This window comes from Cervus elaphus, chromosome 33 (assembly GCF_910594005.1).
Source record: "Cervus elaphus chromosome 33, mCerEla1.1, whole genome shotgun sequence".
Classification (NCBI taxonomy): Eukaryota; Metazoa; Chordata; class Mammalia; order Artiodactyla; family Cervidae; genus Cervus; species Cervus elaphus.
This window is the reverse complement of record NC_057847.1, coordinates 56,860,336-56,873,757: the sequence shown is the minus strand read 5'-3', so window position 1 is coordinate 56,873,757 and position 13,422 is coordinate 56,860,336. Positions and strand designations below refer to the sequence as shown.

Sequence of the window (13,422 nt, the reverse complement as noted above, 5' to 3'; positions counted from 1 at the left end):
CCGACTCTTTGCGACCCCATGAATCGCAGCACACCAGGCCTCCCTGTCCATCACCAACTCCCGGAGTTTACTCTAACTCATGCCCATTGAGTCTGTGATGTCATCCAGCCATCTCATCTTCTGTTGTCCCCCTCTCCTCCTGCCCCCAATCCTTCCCAGCATCAGGGTCTTTTCCAATGAGTCAATTCTTCTCATGAGGTGGCCAAAGTACTGGAGTTTCAGCTTCGACATCAGTCCTTCCAATGAACACCCAGGACTGATCTCCTTTAGAATGGACTGGTTGGATCTACTTGCAGTCCAAGGGACTCTCAAGAGTCTTCTCCAACACCACAGTTCAAAAGCACCAATTTTTCGGCTCTCAGCTTTCTTCACAGTCCAACTCTCACATCCATACATGACCACTGGAAAAACCACAGTCTTGACTAGGCTCAATTCAGTTCAGTTCAGTTGCTCAGTCATGTCTGACTCTTTGCGATCCCATGACACAGCATGCCAGGCCTCCCTGTGTGTTGACTAGGCTAGGTAAGTGCTAAGTATTTAGGCCATAAGGGAAGTGAACTTAAAAGATTCTAGTACCTTGAATTCAGGGCAAGGAGATTAGGGTCCATTCTGTAGACAGCTGGGAATTCTGGGAATTGTATACTGCACATTGCTAAGTAAGGAAATTCCATCATTAGGATTATGGAATATTTTTCCTAAAACCATCTGAAAACATTAGAGAAATAATCAATATAAACAATAAGACTAATTAGGAAACTATGACAACACCATCATATGAAATGAAGATAGTGGTAGTAGAAAAGGAAATTGGACTTGAAGCAAGAATGTGAAAGACTTAGAAATCTTGGCTGGACATAATTGGATATATGAGATGGAGGGAAGTTAAAGCAGGTTTTAAGTAAGCCTGGATATTAGATGATTTCTAGAACTGTTTAATAAAGCCAGTGCCTATAATATAGTGGAAATGGCAGAGTAGTTCCAAGGTTTGATAGGCATTACTTTCTAAATGAGCTGTGGTTAAAGTAAGGTACTAGACATCTGTATGGAAATGTTGATCATTCAGTTAGAAATCTTGATCTTCATTTGAAGAAAGGAATAAGCACTTGGGCTTTTGCAATAAGAATTAGCAACATGGACTTGGGAGTAGAGATGAATAAATTACCATAGGGGAGACTCAAGAACGAAGAAGTATGAGAGAAGCTAATAATCTTTGTAGTTTCTATAGAATAACTCAGGAAGAACCTAAATTTGACAAGTTAAAAGTATGTAGTAAAGTGATGATGAATAAAATAAACTTGGGAATGTATGCTGCCATTATCAAATCCAGGGAGGGGAAAAAAAGAAATTATACGCCTAGAAAAAGACTGAGTTAAGATTTTGTTTGATACATGCAAGTCTTCAGTAGGTTAACAGTTTCTGAAGGAGGATCTAGTAGATAATCAAAACTGAAAATGCTAAACAATAATGTTTCCTAAGGTGATAATGGAAAAGCTCAGGGTGGAGAATATGGGTTAAGGGGAAATTTGGAAAATGAAACCAATATCTCTCTTTGACTGAGAAGGCAAAAATAAAGAATGAATCAAGATACAGAGCAAATATTCATTGGAGGGTAAGCACAATGAAGGATTTTATTTAAGAAAATCTTGATTCCAAAGAGATAAGAAAAGAGGCTATTATCTCAGAATAAGTGAGGGGTTAAGAGTTCAACTGGGGCATAAGTTGAGTAGAAGTTGTTAGGGTTTGAATCAAGGTGATGTGGCTCCTCTGGTGCACCTGTAAGCTTCTTAAGCATCATTTATTCATGTTAATTCTCCTCTCATGGTCCCCGTGGTTTTGGCATGTATCAAAGGGATATCCCCAATGTATTTGAAAGAAAGATGGGACATCACGACTAGGAGCTACTAATGCTGTAAGTCAGGAAAAAGACATGAGAGAAGATATAATAAGAAGGGAAATTCCATATATATGTGTTAGTATGCTGTAATGTTCTTTATCTTTCAAACAGATCACCAGCCCAGGTGGGATGCATGAGACAAGTGCTCGGGCCTGGTGCACTGGGAAGACCCAGAGGAATCGGGTGGAGAGGGAGGTGGGAGGGGGGATCGGGATGGGGAATAAGTGTAAATCTATGGCTGATTCATATCAATGTATGACAAAACCCACTGAAATAAATAAATAAATAAATAAATAAAAAAGAAGGGAAAGACAGTTTCAGATGATATTCCTATAAGTTTAATAAAGTAGAGAGCAATGAGTAATACCCTCTAATAATTTACACTATAGCAACAGGTAAAAAGAAAATGAATTCATTTCATAAATAAGAAAGAATAGGGCCTTACACTAATAATTATACATGTGTTTTTAGTTTATAAAAATACCAAGAAAGATGTAATAATATTTATTACATATGTGACTGTATTAATGATTGATAAAAATATGAAAGAATAAGATGAACAAAGACTTTAACAAATCATTTACATTCAATAAAGTAGTGATCAGACAGTCTGAGAGAGTTTTTATACTGAGCAAAGCTTATCAGCCTGAAGCTGCTACACTTGGCTCTATTGCCTAGGTCTGCTATTTTAAACACCCAAATAATTATTTATAGTGTATTAAAAAATTAAGAATTCATTGAGGTTGTAAGTTTTAGGAAGAGTGCATGTAATGTTGGATGCTGTGAGACCAAGCAATAGCATAGCAAGAATGAATGAGGACATTTCTTATATTTCTGGTTTAGTATTAGTATCTTGGGCTGCTTATATCTACAGTGTATTCTATAGGGCTTGGTTTATTTACCCCACCCCAGGGGACACAATTCAAGTGAAATTAGGACACATTTTTCCATTACATTTTTATTTTCTGTCCTTTCATCTGAAGCCTAAGGAACATGCCATTATAAGTGGAAAGAGGTAAAGAGACAATTAATCATGGCTTTTAAGTGTTACAGAGAAAGAATCTGCAATACCTTTTTTTTCTTTATATCCAATATAAGCAAAATACAGCAAGTAATGATGTGGGATGCAATAAAGATTTTATTATCATTTTATTGGGATGAACATCCTATCTTATTCATATTTCTACCTATATAGTTCATTTATCCTAAACTTTTAGTAATAAAGTTAATGGCTTTCCACACTTCTTCACACTCCTGTACTATTTTATGCTTTATGCATATGTTTTTATATATTGGCAAAATATAACAGCCCAAGGATAAGCAAACAGAACCCAAGATATTAGTAAGTTACACAATGATAAATTAATAGGTGCACTGTTTATTACACTTAATCAGTAAATGAAATCTTAATTCACTGTTGACTTTACTCTCATTTTTTTCCTGCTCTGCTTTGAGAAATACCTGTTCATTAAGACCAACCATAATTGAAAATATAACTAACTTTAATAAGCCCCAGCTTTTTGCACTCTGTCTGGCACTTTATACTTTGGTTTATCCAATTCTTAACACCATTTCTTGAAGTTGTGAGTTATTTCTAAAGACCCTGATGCTGGGAAGGATTGAGGGCAGGAGGAGAAGGGGACGACAGAGGATGAGATGTTTGGATGGCATCATTGACTCAATGGACATGAGTTTGGGTAAACTCTGGGAATTGGTGATGGACAGGGAGGCCTGGCGTGCTGCAGTTCATGGGGTCGCAAAGAGTCAGACACAACTGAGCGACTGAACTGAAAGAGGTTATAACTTGTCTAAGGTCTTATAGGAATTCAAATTTAGATCTTTCTGGCTACTAGTATCCTTTACACTAACATTATGCTAAGGAGGAAAGGATACTGAAATACGTTCAAGCTAGTGTTGACAACCCACTGAGACACATTTCAATAGAAAACGAACTAGCAAAGTGAACCCACCAGTATCTTGCTAAATTCTAGAGAAACATCAGAAAAAATGGGCAGATTCAGAAACTAGAGATTTGCCCATATATGCACATAATAAATCAAAGAAGAGTGACTTTTAAAAATAATTTTAAAACAATTACTATTTGAATAATAAAATTACACATGGCAAGAACATAAAGCAGAAATTTTGTCACTGCACACATCAATATGAGTATACCTAGAACATTTAAAAATTAATCAAGAATTGTATTATTGAAACCTGGAACAATGAATGATGGTGAACTGTATATTTGCTATCAGTTTAACTGGCATGCAACTATATACACTATCCTTTATTAATATTTTTCTTGAATTATGTGTAACCACCTGATGTGAAGGTCTGACTCATTTGAAAAGACCCTGATGCTGGGAAAGATTGAGGGTAGGATGAGAAGGGGACAACAGAGGATGAGATTGTTAGATGGCATCACCGACTCAATGGACATGGTTTTGGGTAGACACTGGAAGTTGGTGATGGATAGGGAGGCCTGGTGTGCTGAGGTTCATGGGGTCGCAAAGAGTCGGACACGACTGAGCAACTGAACTGAACTGACTGATGTGTAACCATCAAGTATGAGCACATTGAAAAGTGAGCAGCCTCACTTTAAAAAGTGATTATCTTACAAATATAAATCCCCAACCTCTCACTAATTTAATTTTCCCATAGGAAACAAAAATATCAAACCCTCCTCTCATATATCTCAAATATGTTTTTTTTTTTTTAATTGGAGAATAATGGCTTTACAATATTGTGTTGACTTCTGCCATACAATACATGAATCAGTTGCAAGTACACATATGTCCTCCCCTTCCTGAACTTCCCTCCCATCCCCCAACCCTCTAGGCTCTCACACAGCTCTGGGCTGAGGCTCCCTGTGTCCATACAGTAGCTTTCCACTGGCTATCTATTTTACATACGGTAGTGTATATTTGTCCACTCTATTCTTCAATTCATCTCATCCTCTCCTTCCCACTCTGTGTCCAAAGTCTGTTCTCCATGTCTGTGATTCTATTCCTGCCCTGGCAAATGAACGGATAAAGAAGTTGTGGTACATTATATACAATGGACTATCAATCATCCATAAAAAGGAACACATTTGAGTCAGAGTGAAATGGATAAAACTAGAGCTGGTTATACAAAGTGAGGTAAGTCAGAAAAAGAAAAACAAATTACACATATTAATACATATATATGGAAGATACAAAGATGGTATTGATAAACCTCAATTTTTTTTTAAATTTCTAGATATAAAAGTGAAGTGAAGTGAAGTGAAGTGAAGTGGCTCAGTCGTGTCCAACTCTTTGGGACCCCATGGACTGTAGCCTACCAGGCTCCTCCGTCCATGGGATTTTCCAGGCAGGGGTACTGGAGTGGGTTGCCATTTCCTTCTCCAGGATCTTCCCGACCCAGGGATTGAACCAGGTCTCTCACATTGCAGGCAGACACTTTACTGTCTGAGCCACCAGGGAAGCTATAAAAACACTTTGAAAGAAATATACTTAACAATAAATTCATGGTATTATTATCTACAATTATAGTTCAGAAAAGATTATCTTATTTACTTTAATCAACCTGTCCAGTAATACCTATCATTTCTAGGTAAACAGATCATGAAATACTTCACAAATAAGAAAAATAGTAAATTATTGTAATATAATTCAAATATAAATCCATTTAGTTTGTTATTATAAATGAAACATTAAAAAAGGCATATTTGACTGAAAAAAAAATCTCTGATCCCTTAAGTATTCAATATCATCAGAATTGTAAATAAAGGCAATTTACAAGAAGACCAAGTTTCTATCACTGTAGAAACTGATATAAATTTCTGCTTCAATTTTGATGACAATATCATACAAAGGGAATTTCCATATTTGTGTGCATAAATGTTTAGGGGAGAAAGCATGTGCTTAAAAGTACTTTCATCATGAGCTAAGGTTTTTGTTTTCAAATAATGAAAACAAATACGTATGAAAAATATTTGCTATTTTTAACTATTTTCAAGACATCTAGTTGTATTTCTGTTTTTATGTTTTAGATGTTTCTAATTATTTTTAGGTTTTATAATAATTTCTTAAAGCATCCAAAGTCTAATCTGGATTAATTTTCATATTTGAACAAGCAAAAATATTCTGTAGTGAAGTCATTGCTTACTCCTCAATTTTATATGACAGATAATATAAAAAGACATGATAATCATCACTTGTTTTCTCATGTTACAAGAGACTTTCTAGATTCTGCTGTGTTAATATATTAGGTATGTGTAAACCTTGAATATTAACTCTTTCAGACTCTGCCATTTTTATCTGTTAAACTAAAAAGACTATCTTGGACTATTAAAGGTTAAAATCTCTTGAGGGTTAATTTTAGAAAGGCCACTAGGAAATCATTATAAGCTTGGTCTGAACTTTTAATGGAAGCAATGAAGGAGGTGAGAATTTCTAAGGCAGTTTCTCATTTTCTGTTTCACTTTGCTAAAGTGAACTATAGGGGAACTGATGATGTTTGTCCAAATGCGTGTTTGGTATTGTTGGTTGAATCGTTTATCCCTCAAAAGTCCCCCTGTATTTATTCATTACCCAGACATTCAACAACCATTTACTAAAAGCACAACAGCTAGCCAGCACTATGCTAGATGCTGTAGATACAAAGGCAAATATTTAGCACATCTATTGTCTAGGACCTGACATTGTATTATTTGTGGAAACAAAAATGTGACTAAATAAAGATATAAGCTTTGATATAAGTGCATGATAAAGTTGGAGTATTAAGGACTGGTTGCCAATAATATAATAATTTTATGACAGTTAAGAGTTTCACAATAATTTTGCATACATTTTATTCTGAGAGTTAAAGACAGTTTTCAAAACAGATTTTAAAAATCACTGGGCGTATGATCATTTAAAACAGAAAAGCTAGTTACCATTGTAAGAGATTTAAGGTGTATCTATTTCTATCTGTCTCAAGAAGTAAAAGCAAAAGGAACAGAATAATCTAATGAATGTAATAAGTAGGTTGAACTGAAGAAAGAGCTCTTTACTAGGAAGACTATTAGTCATCAGGAAACAGAGACTCACAGTATATCCATCAGGGGATGACATTAGGTTATACGTTACAAAACTAATGTGTAGACTTTGCTAATACAACAAGATTTTGATTAACTCATATACATGTCTTTGTAGATGACCTATAACATGGAATGAAGTGAAAAGAAAACCTGAACAAACACACATGTGTATTAAGGAAAATGTTCCCTCCATACGTTGGTTTATTTAATCGGTCATTCAGTCAATCAACAAATATTTATTTGGCACCCACCACTAAAGCACAAGCAGTGTGCCGCCTACTTTAGGGAACAAAACAGTAAGTCAGGTAGCGCTTCTGACACCTTCTGAGGGAAAAACCGCTCAACCAACAAATACCAGGCACAAATCTGGACAAACATCATTGGTCCCCTATAGTTCACTTTAGCAAAAGATGCCACAGAAGTCTTCTAGGTAATCTGGGGGGAAAAAATAAATAAATTAAAAAACCTAGGAAATGGCAAAGGCTGTAAGAGAGAAATAAATTACTACAGTATCTCAAAAAGGGGGGCTTATTTCTAACTTATGTAGGGAAAGGGTGGACTTCACTGAAGTGAGTTTTGAGTGGCCTTAAAAAAATAATAGCCATATAGTAAAGGACAGGGAAGCCTTGCATGCTGCAGTCCATAGCGTTTCAAAGAGTCGGACACAACCAAGAGACTGAACAACAAAGATAATAAAAGTGCATGTTCAGAAAGGAAGTGGAAGGTACTTTAGTGGAGAAAATGAAGTGTTGATTATAGGTAATATGCTTGAAAAACAAAAGTTACTATTTCCCGAAACCTCAAAACATTCTTAAAATATGAGGTAAGGATTATTTGGGTCTAGGGACAGAGAGATTGATCAAATGGATAATTACAGAAAAGATGGCTGACATTTCAGCTAATTTTATTACATGATGCAAAATGTCCTGTACACTACATAACAGAACTATATTTTAAGCAATATTATAATACTGTAGAAGAACAAGTTAGGTTTGTTCTTTTTAGTGCTATTAATTCAAAGTCTCTTTTAAGTTGGCTGGTTAGATAATGCCAAAGTAAAAAGTGTTAACTACTGTGATTTGAACTTTATTTCCTCTCATTTGATGTTATCACACTTTCTTATTTTTCAGTCAAGAGCTACTTTGAAAGGCATGTAAGATCAAGGTACATTTGAGAGTCTAAGTGAGACAAATTAATAACACAATTTTTCTTATTTAATTTTTCATATATGTCCTTAGAAATGGTATTTTAAAATATATTTTAAAAGTTGCAGTCTGACGATTTGACACCAAAATACCCATTAACCTTCAGTCATTTAAAGGTAATTTTTCTGAATGCAAACTGAGGTTTATTTGTTCTGGTACTATTAAGAATGTAACCCCCATAGAGTACCATACATATATGCACTTTTTTTTCAAGTGTCTAATATAAGGCAAAGTGATTGAATTTTTATGGGCATTTAAAGTAATAGCAATGCAAATTTTCAGATTTTTTTTAGAGGTGTATTTAATTACAGTTATAGAAAAATGCTTAAAAATAGGTACTATCATAAATGTATGCAACTTCCTAACATATAACATGCAAATTTATATAGTACCTAAATGGAAAGGACTAAAGACAATGAAAGACACAGAGTCCCTGAACGTTTGTGGAGGAAAAGAAATAGAAACCATCTAGCCCAGTGTTTTACAAACTGTGATATGTTACATGAACTAAAATAGAAATTTTAAAATATTTAATGTTCATGTATTATTTTAAAACATAAAATATAACTAGTAACTTAAACCTTTAATATATATTATATTATTGCATATATTAAAATAAATTGACATAAAATCTGAGAAATTATGTGAGTAGTATGCATATATTGCAAAAAATAGTATTGTAAAATATGAAAGAATGAAGTCTGAGAGACATTTATTATTCATACAGAGATGCATGTGTGTGTGCTAAGTTGCTGTCCGATTCTTTGCAACCCTATGGGCTGTAGCCCACCAGACTCCTCTGTGCATGGAATTTTCCAGGCAAAAATACTGGAGTGGGTTGCCATTTCTTACTCCAGGAGATCTTCCCAAACTAGGGATTGAACCAGCATCTCTTATGTCTCTCATTGGCAGGCGGGTTCTTCACCACTAGGGCCACTTGGGAAGCCCTCATGTAGAGATGCTGTAAACCAAATAAATAGAGACTCACTTATGTTTGAAAAGTGCTAAGCATTTGTTAAATAACTGGGAATTTTTTTTCTAATACTACAGAATCTAGTCACTCATCTTTTATATTAAACATCCAATTCAAAATGCACAAATTGGAGGGTAAATTTAAATTTAAAGTGTCTTTTGAACTACCTGTGACTGGGATACTTATCATTGATGGCTACTGAAAGTATGGGTTTTTTTCTTTTTTTTTTTTTTAAGTAGATTATTCTCAACTTAAAAGGTAGCAGCATAACCTAGATTTTATGAATGAATAAAGAAATGTTCAGATTTATCCCAGATTCTTTGAAACAAGGAAGATCATTCAAATTTTTAATGGGAATACTCAAGAAAGAATGAGGAATTGTTTCCTCTGATGTCTGACTAGGGGGCTTATCACCATGAGAGGTATGACCTATACTAGTAGAGTGAATATTCCACAAAGTCAAGGGTAGCATCTTTATTCTGCATTTAACCCAGTTCCTAGAATATAGTCAGTTTCTAATAAATATCTTATAACTTAATAGATGGAATCTTATAAGTATGAAATATATCTACAATTAGAACACTTTAAGAGTTGATTAGGCTCCACTGAGGAGGAAGGATCTCCATGCCAGGAGGATTTCTCATGATTGGATGCCATTGAGGGGATCCAAGCACCTGACAGACATTTATATAGGTTCCCTCTGGTCCCTTTCAGCTATGAGATTTCACAATTGTTTTCCTATGAAAACACAGGATGTATTAAAGTATATTACCTCTTGCAAATCATAAAGGCACCATTTACTAATTTATCACATCTGTAGATTAGACTGCAGTTTTGTAACTTGAAAGAATTAAGTGTTTCTAAAGCATGATTTCCATATTCTGCTGGTAGCACATTAAGACCCTCTTAGTAAAGCTCCATCAGTCACTGCATTATTGATATATTCATTTTATAGGTAGCAAAACCAAGGCAGAAAGGAACTGCACAAGCTTTTACTCCCCAGTTTAGTCTTAACGATTTCCAGGATCTCACAGTATATTCCTCAGAATACAAATACTATAAATGAATTTTCTGCCAATTCTACTGAGTATAGAAACTCAATTTTTTTTAGTACTAATAGCATACCCAGAGGAGAGAAATTCACCATCTACTCAAATGATGTTTAGCTGAATGGAAAAGACTCTAAAGAAATCAGTTATTGCCCTTCATCTCTGCTTAGAAGAAAATCTTTCACAGTATGGAGAATGGCTAGATAAGAAGTCACTGTTTATTCCATTATCTCTATGCATATATGTACCCAAAAACCTGGGTTACAGAGTTCATAAGTGAAATATTAGAAATATTTACAATTTATATTAATATATACCCAAAAGCTATGGGAGAAAGATGAAAAATTCCATAACTAAAATATTTTATTTTGGAACTCAGATTTATTTACTTCAATGCCCTATTGACTGATGCAATTTTAGATTATAACAGGAAGAACAAAGTACAGTCTGTCTAAAGAAGTAATAAGTAAAGAACATTTTGAAACAGAAGCCCTGGAGACAAGAGGAAACCTAGGCAAAGGTTTCTGTGTATGTGTGAAAGTAGCCATAAGTAAAATGAACCAGTGTGTTGAAATGTAATTCCGTAATTCCCAGGACAACATATTGGGGAACTAAGTTTGCAAGCAAGATATTTGTAACACATGTTGGTGTGAGTTTCCAGAAAACCCAGATCAGTCCCAAGAGAATCTTTTTATGGTGTAGCCATGAAGTAATGTAGGTTATTAAATTATGAGGCTATAATTTTTCTTTAATCACTGGTATTCTGAATAGTAACCAGAAACAAAACAATTTTGGACCTGTCTATAGATAGGTCAATTTTTTCCCTTCCACCACTGCCATTTTATTTACTCTTCCTGTTTTTAAATATAGTTGTAAACAATCTCTGTACCAGCTTATCCCAGGACAAGCAGACCAGATTCAGAGAATAATAACTCACCGAAATTGAGGCAGTTACAGTCTCATTTGCACTCTCCGAAGCTGGCAGTTTCATTCTCTAGAGACAGGTGCATTTATCACATTCACAACCATAGTAAAATGAAATCATCAACTAAAGGGACTCTGGCTCACTCATTCTCCTCCAGGAGAGCCACCAAATATTTCAGTATATAAGCAGAGGATCTCCAGGCTCTATTTTCTTGAGAGAAAGCAGAAATGCCAGAGAAGTTGATGGACAGTTTCTAAAGACGTTTCATCGTATGTTCAGAGCTGAGAATTATATGAGTCTTAAGGATGCATTAATATGGTTATGAATGGATATATTAGCATCTGGGTGGTGGAGGATAAGAGTGTAGACTAGCATAAAGCTGTGGAAAGCTGTTACATTTCAACTGTGTTCTCACTTGGTGTGTACCTCTTGCCAAGTTTTAATGTCCATGTGTGCTTTTTCCCTACCAAAAATAAAACTAAACTAAAATCTTTTTTGTTGTTTTAACAGTTATAAACTCAAGACTATTCATCTCATGTTTTTGTTTCTGCATACAATACACTCACGGTCCTCGTAAATCTCTTTTGTATGAACCTTAAACGGTTTGCCTTCATTGGACAAGTAATTAAATTAATTAGAACTTAAAATGGTACTGAATTTAATCAATCTTCTTCCTCTAAGTCCTGTTGTTTACTTAAGCGTATTCTTAATCTCATGGGAAAAATAAATAAGCTCTTATAGCACATTTTGCTTCTTTCTCTTTAATGTTGCCATTTCACAAACAGGAAATATTGTACTTTGTCACCAAATTCCTTTGGCTTAGTGCAAGAATGTTCAAGATATTTTGCCTAGGAATCCTCAGTTACTTTCCAAAACTTCAATAATTAAAAACTGCAAGATTAAAAATTTAATATTTCTACACTATTTAGACCCATTGTTTACACAAAATGCATAGAAACAGTTTTTGAAGGTAAATTCACATGAATACACTATGGACAGACTTGACCATTTCTCCTTCATTAGATGAATACTGAAAACTATGTCATTAATGAATTAGAAAGGCAACTTCTTGGATGTAACTAAATCACAATATATAAAGCACTGTTGACCTTTTTACCAAAGAAACATGAAAATGCATATTCTGTATATAATGTGACTTGATAAGCATTTTTATCCTTATAGGCACATTTTAGAGTATTTTGTTGTGGATAACATTGTGGAAATGTGATGTCTATGAATCATGATGTCCTGAATATGTCAGAATAAACCTGGAATACCTTCAACAAAGAATCTCTTCTCTGCTTTCTAGTCCCTAGTTGGTGCCAACTAATGTTTATTTTTTGAAACACTGTATAAAAATAAATGGAACATCAAGAGCAGTACACTACTTGAGCAAACAAAAGCCACTTCTCTTATTAAGGATTTTCTAAACATCAACCCTGAACACAACAGACTGTACAAAGCACAAAACCTCATCGCCAAGCAAACATCACTGAGTTTTGAAAATAAGACATTTGCAGTTTATACTAAAGTCACTGAAGTTTTACAGATAAAGAATTGCTCTCTAGATTTCAATGGTGCTTATCCACATGGAAGAAGGCAGTGAGTACACATTGGAATGTAAAAAGATTAGCTTTTGGGGCCCCCCAAAGACATATCAACATATCAGTGATGACTGCTTATTGGTTATTGGAACACTTCTGCTCAAGCTAACACAGTTCCTCTCAAATGTACCAGGTATTATTATAAATGCACAAGTGTCACATGAAACTGTTTGAGCACTGAAAAGAGTCATGGGGGGATGCTATTCAGAGTCTTCAGCAAGCATCATATACAAATGTGGCTTTTTATTTTGCACGTTGAAGTACTCTCTATGAACTTTCACAAACTTTTATTTTTCCCTCTCCACGGAAACCTCTCGGTAATCTCCCTAATAATGCTCCTGATAATGGAAAATATTCCAGGTGTTTCTTGACTTCCTACTTTTGCATTCCAGTCCCCTATTATGAAAAGGACATCTTTTTTGGGTGTTAGTTCTAGAAAGTCTTGTATGTCATCATAGAACCATTCAAGTTCAGCTTCTTCAGCATCACTGGTCGGGGCATAGACTTGGATTACAGGGATATTGAATGGTTTGCCTTGGAAACGAACAGAGACCATTCTGTTGTTTTTGAGATTGCATCCAAGTACTGTATTTTGGACTCTCTTGTTGACTATTATGGCTTCTCCATTTCTTCTAAGGGATTCCTGCCCACAGTAGTAGATATAATGGTCATCTGAGTTAAATTCACCCATTCCAGTCCATCTTGGT

The 13,422-nt window shown here is 34.9% G+C and overlaps 1 protein-coding gene across 1 annotated transcript in view; it reads right to left on the bottom strand.

Annotated features, from left to right (window-relative positions):
- LRP1B (LDL receptor related protein 1B) overlaps nt 1-13,422 on the bottom strand; it is a 2,070,284-nt gene that overhangs the window by 1,476,631 nt on the left and 580,231 nt on the right. The gene's annotated exons all lie outside the window — the stretch shown is intronic.